Here is a 14,821-nt window from a genome sequence, read left to right as displayed (position 1 = left end):
CTTCCTTGAATAATTCAAAAAGGCACTTAGTTTATATTATGGTCATCTGCAAATGTATTTGAATGTATCAAATTAATGAACTAAATATCTCAGCTTTCCCCAGCTTGGTACCTTCCAGATGTTTTGGACTAGAACTCCCATCTTCCTTGACAATTGGCTAAGTGGCTGTGACTAATGGTGTGTGTGGGGTATCATTCAGAACTTCTGGAGGACACCAGGTTGGGGAGGCTGGGATATCTGATTAAAAAGTAGATGATTAATCGATTAAAAATTCTTTAATCAGTTGTCAGCCCTACTTTCAAGCAATGAAGGAATGTTTCATAGGAGTTAACATGCTAGCCCCTCATCTTAAGATATGAAAAAAATATTATCTATTAAAATATTTTTATCCTGCCCGCAAAGCGTCCTCCAAGATGGATAAGGACAATTCCATTTCAAAGAAACCAGTAGAAACAGCACATTAATAAAATAATGAAATAGCATGAAAATGACAATTTGAAAGACAATGGGAGTAACAAAATATAAGAGGGTGGTATTTCAAAGTTAAATTGCACAAAAGGTGTGAACTGCTGCACCCAGCACCTATGGCAGCAATTTTCGGCAGGAGAATGAAATGGTCCTGATTTAGATTGGGGTCTTTCCAGCTGCTTTTTATTATAAAAGATGTGTGGCCACTCCTAAGCATGATATTTTAAAATGCAGTTAACACAACATACAGTTTTGCTCTTCAAGCAGGGTGGAATGAAACTGTTTTTAAAGGTGTCAGAAGACTAGCAATGATAGAGCCAGCCTGATCTCATGGAGTAGAGAATTCCAAACCATGGGTGCCACAATGGAGAAGGCCCTGTCCTCTGCAACAAGTAAATGAGGCTCTTCTGGTGACTGGACATAGAGCAGAGCCTCTAAGATTTGAGCAGGCAGGCAGAATCATGTATTCCTAGGCCTTCTCAGAAGAATATGGCATATCTGTACATGAAGTGGATGGGTGGGTGTTAGGTTCTCAGTTTTTCAATGTTGGATGTTAAGTTGATGACTTCTACAGAATGTCACTATAAGGCTGCAATCCTAAACACATTTAAATGGAAGCAAGTCCCTTTGAACTCAGTTGAATATGCTTCTAAGCAGACATGCACAGGATTACTCTGTAATGGCTCTTTACCACAAGAGCTCTCCACATTCATTATTCTGTGCTTCAGCACTTTGTCATAAGTACAAGAAGCCTTCTTGCAAAAAGCAACTATCTTTTCCCCATACTGGCAACATCTCCAATGTTCTTAAGCAGGCTGCACTGCCATGGCTAATAGCACCCTGATTGCCACTATCGCAAAGTGGTGTGCAGGAGTGGAACAGCGCAACACAAGCACCTTGACAGCCCTGTATACTTTCTGCTCTCAATGAAAATTATTAACAGGCTCAATTCATCCATTCATCTCCCACCCCTGCAAGTGGTTGTTGTTGTTTTTAATCCTTTTGAAAATAAGAAGTATCACTCATCTAACACATATATTTTTTCAAGCCTGCTTCTTGCAAACTCTAAAATGGCAGCTTTGCCTCCCATCTTCCTCCCCCATGCCAAGTTTTCCTGGAAGTGGAGTATGATTGCTTTGGGACTGCATTGCTCTCCACTACTCTGAGTAAACAGAAGAGAAACAGCGGGAAGGCTAGCTTCACTTTCCATAACAAGTGTTTGTCTGTGGAATGTACAGTCCAAATAAACACACAGGGCAGGAAGGATTTCTCTGAATCTTGCAGCGTGAGAAGAAAGGAAAGCTAAGCTGTAAATTTGAGACTTGGGATGCAAACGACAGGCCCAGTGTTACACATGCAGTACAGTAGCCTGGACTGACTCCTTCTCTAAAATAAGGAGCTAAATTGCTGTACGCCTTGAAGCTAAAAACATTTTTTGCAAGTAAAGTTCATTGATCGTCATGAAAATTATTTCAATGTGACTTTTTGTTTTGTTTAGGATGATGAGGGTGTTAATTTCTACATTTCCCAGAGCTTCTGGTGACTGGCTAGCAGTAGGGTAACCACTCACAAATTGCCAAATGCATCATCCAGAAAGAGGACACTGATTTGCATAAAAATTGCATATGTTAATGTCTATGTATAGATGCAATTCAACTCACTATAGTGGGGAAGACTGTGACCAGGTGAGCTGTGTACCTTGCTCAGCCTGCTGTCCAGGTGCTGTGGATGGGTAATTTGAAGTCCCAGCTTTCTGAGCTTTATACCAGACTTGGACTGAACAGCCCTCCAAACGAGAGGACAGTTCTCTGGCAGCCCTTTGGAGAGAGCACTGTCCTCTATAAAAGAGGACATGCTGCCAGCCTATGTAGCAGGTCCTACTCTGCAGGAAGGCAGTGGGGAGAAAGACGCCCCTTCCTCACACTGCTCCTGTAGCAGCATCCAAGTAAGAAGGGTGGGAAGGAAGGAGAGGGTGTGGGTTGGAGGCTCAGAGGTGGAGAAGGGGTTTGGAGGCTCCCGGGAGATTGACAGCACCCTCAATGATGTCACCGGGGCCTGGTGATGCAGCCTTATGATTTGACTCATCATTGGCCTCTGAATGGATGGAGTTATTTCCCATCACGAAGTTGTTCACTCAAGTTTATTTCAAGCTGTGTAAATTGTTTTTAAATGAATAATGTTGTTTTTATACTGTTGTTTTTATGTTTCTGATGGTTTTTAAATTTTGTATACTTTTTTTAATGTTTACTGTTTTTAACTTTTGTAAACCACCCAGAGAGCTTCGGCTATGGGGCAGTATATAAACGTAATAAATAAATAAATAAATAAATAAATAAATCAAGACGTGAAGGCTGTGACCCTCATCAAACCAGTGGGACTCTCTTGTCCGACGGTCCCCTCTTCCTCCAGATCCCTTATGGCTTCCTATAGGCTTTTGTGGCTCGCAGGAGATATAACTACTGGAGAAGAATTACAGCACAATCCCATGTGTGCCTTCTCAGAAGTGTCCTCTTGGTTTCAGTAGGACCTACTCCAAGGTAAATGTGTATACCAGCTTTCCCCCATCCTGATGCTTTCCCGATGTGTTGGGGATTCTGTGAGCTGTAGTCCAGCACATCTAGAGGGCACCAGGTTGGGGAAGACTGGTGTGTAGGATCGCAGCCTTAGACATCTTTGCCTTACTTCCCCAGCATTATATCATGCTTTATCTTATTTATCTTAAAGTTATTTTTTTGCAAATCCCCCCCCCCAGTTTTATTTTTAGTATGACAACATTAACCTGTCTCATTCCATTTTAAATAACTCCTGTGAGCAACTGCTTGACATCTGATGTGGAGTGCATTTTTGCCCTTATGGGCAGTGGCAGAATGCATTAGAACATATACATTACATACCATAACTTCATGCGATCAAGACTGAATGAGAACTCCTAAGGTAAACATTTTCATTAAGTTACTAAAGGCGCTATCCTATGCATATTTAGACAGAAATAGCTGGCTGAGAATTCTAGGTCTTTTTTTATGTCTAAACATGCACAGGATTGCATTTATCCAAGGCATTTATCCAAGGATGGTAAAGTGCTCAGAAAGTCTCTGTGGTATTCTTAACAAGAATAATCTATCTTTCTCATCGTTCATTTATTTGGATAGGGTCAAAAGTACTTTTTTTTGTAATATCTATACAAAGTCCTTGAAAAGATGAATTTACAACCATGGACATATAAGAGGGTGGAATGTATTGAGCTGATTCCCCACCCCCACCCCTGATTTGTCAAAACGAGTCTATGGATCAGAGCAATATATGACTATTCAGCCTCTGGATTATAAAGGGCTATGAGAAAAAATGAGTTGGGGTCACATCCTGTTATCTTACCAATGTATACAAAAGCAGGAAATGAAAGATAAGATAGTTACTAATTAAAAGCCTCATTGTTGTTGGCCTTGCAGCCTTCCAAAGTACCCTAAATACAGGGGACAGAGAGAGGCTTCGCTGACATGGTAGGAGAACCTTTCCCAATCTAGTGCCTTCTCAATTTGTAGGCCAGCCTGAGGAATGCTGGGAATTGAAGTCCAACACATCAGATAGACACCAGGTTGGAGAAGGCTGTTAAAGGCTGTGCCCTTCTGGAAGAAAAGCCTCCAATGCTTGCTTGTCACAGCATGATTATGTTCTTGTGCTAGTCCTGCACAAGAGGTCTTTGTGCATGGGTGTTGTTGTTGTTGTTGTTGTTGTTGTTATTATTATTATTATTTATTGCATTTTTATACTGCCCAATAACCGAAGCTCCCTGGGCGGTTCACAAAAACTAAAACAATTCAAAGTATAAAACAAATAGTATAAAAACATGATATAAATGGATTAAACATACCATACACGATTAAAACATCCTGAAAACATTCTAAAATTTCATTGGATAGGCCTGCCGGAATAGATCAGTCTTTATTGCTTTTTTAAATTCTAAAAGACTGTCAAGTTGACGAATCTCCTCCGGCAGGCGATTCCACAGTCTGGGAGCAGTGGAAGAAAAGGTCCTCTGGGCAACAGTTGTTAATCTAGTTTTTGCTAGCTGAAGTGGATTCTTCCCAGAGGACCTGAGTGTGCTGGGTGGATTGAATGGGAGAAGGTGATCCCGCAGGTAGCCTGGACCCAAACAATGTAGGGCTTTAAAGATAATAACCAACACTTTGTACTTTGCCCAGAAACTAATCGGCAGCCTGTGAAGAGATTTTAAAACTGGTGTAATGTGGTTATCCCTAGGTGTACCAGTGACCAGCTTGGCTGCGATATTTTGGCCTAATTGAAGTTTCCGGACTAGGCACAGAGGTAGCCCCATGTAGAGTGCATTACAGAAGTCAAGCCTCAAGGTTACCAGTGCATGCGCTACCGTCTTTAGGTCTTTCAACTCTAGGAAGGGGTGCAACTGGCGTATCAGCAGAAGCTGATAGTAGGCACTCCTGGCTGTCACATATATCTGGGCTGTCATTTGGAGCGACGGATCCAGAAGCACCCTCAAGCTGCCAACACAGTCTTTCAGGGGGAGTGTAACCCCATCCAGAACCGGTTGACACACCTCCAAACTCAGGTTGTGGCCTTTGACAGCGAGCAGCTCTGTCTTGTCTGGATTCAGTTTCAGTTTGTTTTTCCTCATCCAGCCCATTACCGCCTCCAAGCATTCATTCAGAGGAGACACACTGTCCTTAGCTGACGCTGTTGTCGAAGGCTTAGAGAAATATATTTAGGTGTCATCAACATACTGATAGCACCCCGCCCCATGCCTCCGGATGATCTCTCCCAACAGTTTCATGTAAATATTAAATAGCATTGGGAAAAGGATGGCACCTTGCGGTACGCTGCAAAGTAGCTCCTTTTTTGAGGAGCAGCTATCCCCAAGCATCACCATCTGGAACCTGCCGGAGAGGTAGGACTGGAACCACCGAAGGACAGTGCCCCCGATTCCCAATCCCCTCAGGCGATCCAGGAGGATACCATGGTCAATGGTATCGAAAGCCGCTGAGAGGTCCAAGAGTACCAGCAGGGACACACTCTCCCTGTCAATACTCAGGTGTAGATCATCCGCTAAGGCGACCATGGCGGTCTCAACTGGTGATGCTGTAAGTTCAATTTCCAGTTTAGGACAAAGCCACATAATCACCTAGAGTGGAATTTGATGTCATCTGGAAGTCCGTTGCTACCTGTTCAGAGCTTTTGAAAATGAAGAGAGTCACAAATGGTGTGTGTTCAAGTCCTGATGATCTGTGGTGTAACAGTCATAGGCAGTTCTAGAGGATGAATTAGAATTCTGTACTACTTTCACCCACAAAACTTGGACTAAAGCACACATTACATTAAAGACATAGCTACATTTTTCTTCTTCTTTTCTTTAGAGTAAGCATAGGAAACTCCATCTGGATTGGGTCCCTAGGATGAAGAATAGAAGGGCTTTAACCTTTTCCCTCACTGAGGTCTCCTGTGCCTGCAATGTATATTTGCAAATAGTGATCCATTTGCTTTTTATTCTGAAAACTGAATAAGACAAGTGCATAAACCACGGGAATTGCCTCTCAGAACTTATCACAATTCCAGACAGCTGGAGGATTAACCCATTTGGAGGAACCTAGATTGTGGTGAGAGAAGCACAAAGACCATTGAAGGGAAGGAAGGCTGATGCTGTGAAGCAAAGCATGGAGACTGAGAGATGTGGGGAATGTTTCATCCCTTAACCCTAACATTAAGCTTCCTTGGGTATTTTAAATTGTAAAAGTAAAATTGTAAAAGTAAAACCACACATTATACCCCCATAATATTTTAATACATGAACATTGATTAAGTTCTCCTTTTTAATTACTCTAGTTAGATTATGTCACTTCTCAGGAACCTGTCACTCTCCCCCTGAAAGCCACCAAATTATAGGCTAAAAGCCAAGAGTACATTTTGTGATCTTCTCAGAACTTTATTAACGTTTAGTCCCTCTCTTTATGCTCATGGCTTCCTTACCACCAGCTCCATGTTTGAAGCACAACGTATGTTTTTTTTTCCATAGGAGGAAAAAGCACATAGAGGAGTTAATATGAAAATAAAATGCTTTAAAATGCATAGTCTGTGTGCATTTTCCAGAAAATACCCTTACGAATGGGTGGGCAACCATCTTCCAGTTGCTCAGCCATCTTCTCTGAAAAACCATGTGAACTGTACAGTCTGTGGTAGAGCTTTATCACACCAGCATTACACTGTGCAATCACTGCGAATTGCAAGTTTTCCACCTTATAATCTGCTTTGATTGCGAAGTACTCCCATGCATCCTGCCTTAATTGTGCAATAAAGCAAAAAGATTTGCCATATTTAGCCCCTGCATTTTGAGTGTATCTTCCGAGCCGCCGCTGGGGCACAGGAACAGGATTTTAAAGAAATGCTTACATCTGTGTAAGCTGTAAAGATAAAGACACCAAAATTGGCACAGTAATAGATATTAGGGAGAGCTTTAAGCATACCAAATTTGAATTGAATTGGGTCATCCGTTGATTTTTTAAATGATTTTTTACATTTCCCCCCTTAAACTCACTTCCTGGTATGCAAAGGATCGCTGTCGCCCGGTAGCAAAAACAACAACAACACGAAAGCTTAGCGCTACAGGGATAATCCAAGGGAAGCAGGTATGTGGGATGAAGCTAGTTGTGGGGCAGTTAGGTAATATTAAACTCTGGACTTAATGGTCTTAAGAAGACACCCAATCCTTAGATGGTAAACTGTATTGCCTCACTTACTTCAACATGTGGTAAGACAGCCCTGCTGGGTTTGGGGGTGTTCCTGTTCATTTTTCCCAGCAGGATCCTGGAATTTCTGCTCCAAAGTCCTTCTCTGAATGCACCACAATTCTGTGGCACTCTCTCCACTTGAACATCCTTCCAGAGAGGAAAATATCTTGAAATCATAACACTGACCCATAAAATATGGATAAAACAAATAGCTTCCAAAAACGTTATATTTGCATCTTTTAATTACGTGTTTTCAATCATTACATAGGACAGCTAACCATTATCCTTTGAGAATCAAGCTGAGTTTGTATTTGTCAAAAGGTCTGTTTTTCTTCATAGTTCTTTCATCCCTTTAATGTTTTGCCAGATATCCTTTATTCTGATATCAGAAGTTGATATTGTTATCAGCTTTGGCACAGTGACATCTGGTGCTGGGCATGTAAATCCGTTTAAAGAATGGTTAAAATGTTGTTATTTATAATGATTTTAATGTGCAAAGTGCCTTATGTTGTGAGGCAGAGTGCTATTATCTCCATTTTACAGATAAGAATGACTTGCCCAATTGAAACAGGAACTCAGGCCTCCAAAGTCAATAGGTTATCCATTGGATCAAAGTGGCAAGTCAACACACATGCAAATGTCTGAGCCAATGAGGTCCATCAGATGAGCGTTTTATTGCATGCTCGTAACTGGGCTCTCATGGATTTTCACGGGTCCCTCTCGCAACGTCATCTGCCTCCTGAGCACCTCCCGCCCCTTCTTGCCTTCTTTGCGTTACAAAATAACACCCTAGTAAGTCCAAATTAAAATTAAGACGGAAGTTACTCTCTCCTGTTGTGTGCAGGAGAAGCAGCACGATCAGAACCTGCCAACTGAATGGGCCACATGCATGTTGCTTACTTCCTCTTTCGAAAGAGGAAGTAGCGAGCAATGAAAGCGGGGGAGGAGAAGCAACGGTAGGGAACCGTGATTTCCCTCCATCTGATGGAGCTCAATATCTGCAATCCACAAAGAGTCCTGTATTTCCCCTTTCCAGAGCAAGCATAAATACCTACAAAGAACACTCGTGGGGGGGGGCACCTTCAGACTGCATAGCTTTCAAACTAACCACCTGATCTCAGGGAACAACTATCATGGGATGATTTTGATATAGAGCTGATAAAGCCACCCATTTTGGCTGAATCTTTGGATGTGCTTCTCTCTTTGACATGTATCTGCCCTGTTTGTAATCTGCCCAGAGAGTGCTTGTCATTGGGCAGATTAAAAGTAAAATAAATAAATAAATAAATAAATAAAATCTATGAAGGTTGTGGAGAACTTTCCATATGTTTAGCTAAGATGTTGTATATTGCATCCTTGATACCTGACCGATATTTTTAGGCTCCTCACTTTGCCATACTCTAAAGCAGCTGCTTCTCAGTAACTCAAGTCTCAAAATCCAAACTGAGTTGATACATCCTGTTGAAAGCACACACTCTGCCTGCTTCTCATCCTCTCTCTCTCTCTACACACACACACAGACAGATAGACAGACATGCACACTCATTAAGTTCATTAAAAAGAACACAAAACCAAATATAATGTTGTCAACGTAAGACACAATCCTATATAGGTGCAGACAGTAAAATGGCCTACAGCTTCCAGCATGCCCCAACCAGCATGGCTGGGTGGGGAATGCTGGGAGTTGTAGGCCTTTTTCTGACTAAATGTTTATAGGATTGCACCCATAGACAATATTTTTCAGCAACTGTTTAGGTGAGAGACTCTTGATTTCTTATAATATGTAAATGTGGCTAAGAAGGCCATGTTCTAAATATGTTTATGATTTCCAATATGAAGCAAGACATATTTTTTGCAGTGATTAATAAACAAATCATCAACTGTAATAGCATCCTTTACATTTCTATAGAGAACCACTTTTGGATCAGATGGGTTGTTGTTGTTGATTTTTAAACTTTACTAATTTCATTTATATCATGCCTTTCCTCCAAGCAGATCAAAGTCTTATATGTGATTTCCCATTCCTCGTTTTATCCTCACAGCAACCCTGTGAGGTAGGTTAAGCTGAGAGATATTGACTGGCCCAAAGTCAGCCAGTAAGCTTTATGGTTTCCTCAGTTTTTCATAAATATGATTCCAGAAAAAAATCATACAAGGACAAGTCCAAAACATATATAAAAATAAAATTATCCTGTATGGTATGAGATAGTGTCAATGATTACAGTTTAGTTTTCTTTCATATAATATGTGTGTGTATACACACACACATCTGATCTCAACAAAGTTGAATGAAGTATATCAGTAATTTTCACCAAAATATGAAACAAATATTTTGGCCTTTCCCCTCCCTGTTTGTTTGTTACTGGTTTCTGTCCACCACTCTGCCGCTAAGATCATCTTCCTGGCTCGCCGCTCTGACCATGTTACTCCACTTCTGAAATCTCTTCACTGGCTTCCAATTCACTTCAGAATCCAATATAAACTTCTCCTGTTGACCTTCAAAGCTTTTCACGGTCTAGCTCCTTCCTATGTCTCCTCTCTCATCTCACACTATTGCCCCGCTCGTGCTCTTCGCTCCTCTGATGCCATGTTTCTCGCCTGCCCAAGGGCCTCTACTTCCCTTGCTCGGCTTCGTCCATTTTCTTCTGCTGCCCCTTACACCTGGAACGCTCTTCCAGAACATTTGAGATCTACAAGTTCAATCACAGCTTTTAAAGCTCAGCTAAAAACCTTTCTCTTTCCTAAAGCTTTTAAAACTTGATGTTGTTTGGACTTTATACTGTTAGTTTTACCCTACCCTGTGCCTGTTTACCCTACCCTGTGCCTGTTTGCATTCTCTTCCCCTCCTTATTGTTTTACCATGATTTAATTAGAATGTAAGCCTAAGCGGCAGGGTCTTGCTATTTACTGTTTTACTGTTTTACTCTGTACAGCACCATGTACATTGATGGTGCTATATAAATAAATAAATAATAACAATAATAATAATAATAATAATAATAATAATAATAATAATAATAATAATAGTAAGCCATATGGCAGGGTGTTTTGTATTTTGTTTTATTTTGTTCTGTACAGCACCATGAAAACTTGATGGTGCTATATAAATAAATATTAATAATAATGAATATATGATATATAAGTGACAGCTTAGAGTAAAAAAGACAAATGTATCCATTTTCAGCACTTTGTAACTTGTTATACCTGTAGCAATTTTTATCAGATTATTTAAAAACTTTGCATAGTTGTAGTTCTCATTGGGTAGATCATGGATGCTAAGTTTCAACAGGTACCATTTTTTATAAGTAGTAGAAATGTGAAGCTTATAATGGCAGAACTTTTTTTTACTCACCTTAACTAAAGGTGAGTTGCAAAAATATGTGGTAAATTGGGGGGGGACTCCTTTAAAGTGTGTGTATGATGTGTGTATACGCATTGATAAAACACTTCAATATCTTTCTTTCTGTGGAATAACATATTTAACAAGTATGCATGTGCAGCTTTTTAATATATACTTATACTTCTTAGGAGTAAAAAACCAAAAGTATCTGTCCAAGACGGTTTGAATACACAAGCATTACTAAAAGCAAATATTCAGGCAGTTCATACTACAGTGTCATTGCTTCCAATAGTAGATGATCTTAGCTGGACACTATGAACAACACACACGGATGCTTCTTTAGTAAATTATTTAGCAGTGACTATACAGAAACCCCCTATGGTGGATGTGAGGGGAGGGGGGGAGAGATGTGTCTGTCCCCTGGGATGGGATCAAGTTGAAGGAAGTTAATCTATAAATTGTTTTTAAAAAGAAACTATCAAGAATAAAAGAGAATTTGGAGTACATATCATTAGGTCAATATCCATCATTTGTAGCCCATTGTAATCTAAGAGTCAAGGGTATGTATTATTATCTATTACATTTATATACTGCCCCATAGCCAAAGCTCTCTGTGCAGTTTACAAAGATTAAAAGACTGAACATTAAAAATCAATATACAAAAATTTAAACCATAAAACAGCTAATATTTAAAACAATTTTTAAACACTCAGCCAGGCCACAGCTAGTTCTGGAGTCAGTTAAAACTCAACATATGCTGTTAAATGCCTGGGAGAAACAAAAAGTCCAAGTGGGCCTCATCGCAGAGATAGTTTAATCTGAGTTCATGGTTCCTTCATCAAATCTGCGGTCCAAAGGTGTCATGATGAGCATGCAGACTAAGGTGGCCACTTACGCATTGCCAAAGAGAGGAAACAGGTTGGCCTAATATTTGTGTATGCTAATTTATATCTAAACATGATGCAAATATAGAAATAATTACTATATTTTAAATGGAAATACAATACCTCTCATCATAAAGGGAAGACTGTGGCCCAATGACCTGTGTGACCTGCTGCCCAGGTCTGAACCACCTTCTTGTCTCTTCCTATGGTTCTTTATCTTGGAAATGGATTTGGACTTGACATCCCTTCAAATACAGGAGGTGTTCAAATAGATCAAGTAAAATCAGATGGGGGGGATGAAGGGGTGGGGCACATGGAGATGCCCCATGTGCACTGAAAGTGGTTCCTGGCTTTCTTTGTCTTTTATCTTCCCCACAAGGGGAAGAGGAAGGATGAGTGAAGCACACTTATCCAGTGCTTGCAGGAACTCTTGGAAGTGCAAGTGGAGTCTGCAGCTGCTGTTTTCCCCAGGGGGAAATTCCCCCTTGTTATCTCCAATCACAAAGTGGAGATAACAAAGAAATTCCTCTCCCCGCCTCCCCACAAAGCCCCTGGTAGTCTCCAGATCAGGGGGCATGATTTCGGGCATGGAGGGGACCCACTGGGGCGAGGGACCCAAGACTCCATGGGCTAGATGGGCCACCTTCAAGGGCTGGATTAGGCCCACTGGCCAGAGATTGCCCACCCATGAAATAGAGTCTCTCCTCTGTAAAGTAGGACACATGGCCACCCTATGTGCTAGCAGCTTTCCACATGTGCCTAGAGGCTTCTGTTGTTACTTTTATTGACCAAAGATTCTCATGCTGCATTAGAGATTACATCTGAAATGTGTCCAGATCTGTAGGGACGGGTTGCCCTTTGAAACCAGTTGTGTCTGTAGATGCTCCCTGTGCAGTCCTATTGATCTCAGCCAAAGACTAGTGTACATTTTGTTGCAGTTAAAATTCACTGAAATTGTACCTATGCTTGTGGTTTTTTTAAAAACAAAACAAAATACAGTACTGCTAGACAATGCACATGTTGGATGGTTAGACAGGACCAGACTGTGTTTATTTTATAAGACATCCTTCTATTGTAACAGGGATGCAGGCATGTTCTGATGACACTTCCCAACAACAGGCCAACATGGATGTGAAGCTCACACATTGAGAGAGATCCAGGACTTATTTTTGCTGGATTCCAGTACGTCTGCATTAGTGAGCACACATGATGGCAATTATGACTTTGGCACATCTGAAGTCAGCTGCTTGCTGATCTAGAACTTAGATAGCAGCCGAGATCTTTTGGTCCAAGTTGAGAGAGAACATCTTGAATCTGTTTCTGGGCATATGAAAAATTAATTGAATCTCTATGGGCTGAAATCATCCCAAATGCTAAACTATCAGATGGCTTGTGGTGCTCTGCATGAAAAGGGATAACCTGCTCAGCCTTTAAAGTCAGAATAATTTTGTCTGCAGGGTTACTGAGCGAAGTGTAATGAAAAGTTGCCACAGTAAGGGAGCTTTGAGCTGGAGGGGGTTGTTTATAGATTATATGTTAACAGTACTGTGAGAGGGACTAAATACCTCCGGCTTTCTTTCATCTGCATCTGCTGAGATGCAAAGTTACATTACATTGCTGATGAAGAGTGTACAGAAAACTTAAATCCTATATTACAGTTCTCATTTGATGTTTCTAAAGCCCAGACTTTGGGCTCAACCAAAGAGTTCTGAATAATATCTGAAAGAAGAATCTCAAATAAGTCCTCTGGCCTCAAGGTCAGGAAATGATGTTAGAAAGATCAACAGTTAGAAGAAGAGCTTGCATTGGGACCGAGTATTTATATTTGCCCCGGCTCTCTAATTAGCCAAGGGCAAATATAACTACTAGGCCCCAGTGCAACCCTCCTTTTAACTGTTGGCTTTTAATAGCTGCCTTGGCACTGCACTTTTGGTCTTTGGGTTTTTTGGATATAGAGCTTCTTCAGACAGGGGTGGGGTAATCGTGTTTCCCTTCGGATGCTTTGAATCGTGCTTCTATCCCACAATAAGGATGGGCAGCTCCCTCTTACTTCAGACCCTGAAGAAAGAGGAACTAAACAAAGACCATGTGGCCTATTCAGTGGGCTCTTCCACCACCCCCTCCCTGCACACAAGCACACGCTTTGCTTCAAACCAAAAAAGACAGATTTTCTGGGTCTTACTTTTTAACGGAAAAAGGACCAGAAGGAGCAGGATATGCATGGGAGGGAGAGGGCATCATCAAAAGGACACGCAAACATCCATATGTGGCCAGTAATGAGCACACTATAAAACGCTTATTGTGACGACGCTCATAGGATGTCAATATGCATCATCCCATACAAAATAATGTAAAGCAGAGTATATCCCAGAACCTTCTAAACCTTTAGGACTGATAAAAAGAAGGAAGTAGGTGTGTGTTGGGGGGAGATTTGCATAATATTTGCACATGCGAATTTATATCTATAGCTGCAAATTTAGAAATAATTTCTGTAATTTAAATAGAAATATAATACATCTCACCATACTGGGAAAGATTGGCTAGGGCAGAATCTACACTACTGCTTTATAATGGTTTATAATGGTATTCACAACCGTTGGGACCCAGGACACACTTCCATATACTGTTTTCGAATCATTTTCAAAGTGTTATATCCTGCTTGGTGTAGATCTGGCCCAGGTAACCTGCTGTCCAGGTGTTAACTGTTGATGGGCAACTTCAAGGTCCCTGGACTTCCTCCTTATGGTTCTTTGACATTAAACTGGACTTGGACTGGGCAGTTCATCAAATAGAGGATACCTTCAAACCAGAGGACAGTCACTTGCAAAGTAGGGCACCTGGTCACCCTATGCAGAGCTATTTATTTTATTAATTCATTGCATTTTTAACCGCCCAATAGCCAAAGAACTCCGGGCGGTTCACAACAATTAAAACCATGAAATACAACATGGTAAAATATAATACAAATGTTTAAAAACAAAACATAAAATAAAACCATAAATCATAAAACTAGAACCTGCAAAGGTTTCAAATACATTCACAGGCACTGAAAGACTAAAATGCCTGGAAAAATAAGATCTTCACCTGCCACCCAAAAGACTAAAATGCAGGCAACAGGTGAGCCTCTCTGGGGAGCTCATTCCACAACCAGGGTGCAAGAGCAGTGTATGTTGCTCCAGCAGTATAACAATTCATTGCTTGGCAAGACCAATCTGCTGTGCTTCCTGTCAATCCGTTGCAATATTAGGCATGCAAGGCACTGTATCAAAATAGTGGCCATCCTTGTGTCATGTGTAAGATAGCGCTCCTCGGCTCTCATGCTCTGCCCTGCCCAGTTTTAAGCCTTATAACAGATTTCTGTGTCTCTGCAATGTTTT

This window comes from Elgaria multicarinata, chromosome 8, assembly GCF_023053635.1.
Source record: "Elgaria multicarinata webbii isolate HBS135686 ecotype San Diego chromosome 8, rElgMul1.1.pri, whole genome shotgun sequence".
In the NCBI taxonomy this organism is placed as follows: domain Eukaryota; kingdom Metazoa; phylum Chordata; class Lepidosauria; order Squamata; family Anguidae; genus Elgaria; species Elgaria multicarinata.
This window is presented reverse-complemented; position numbering follows the sequence as displayed.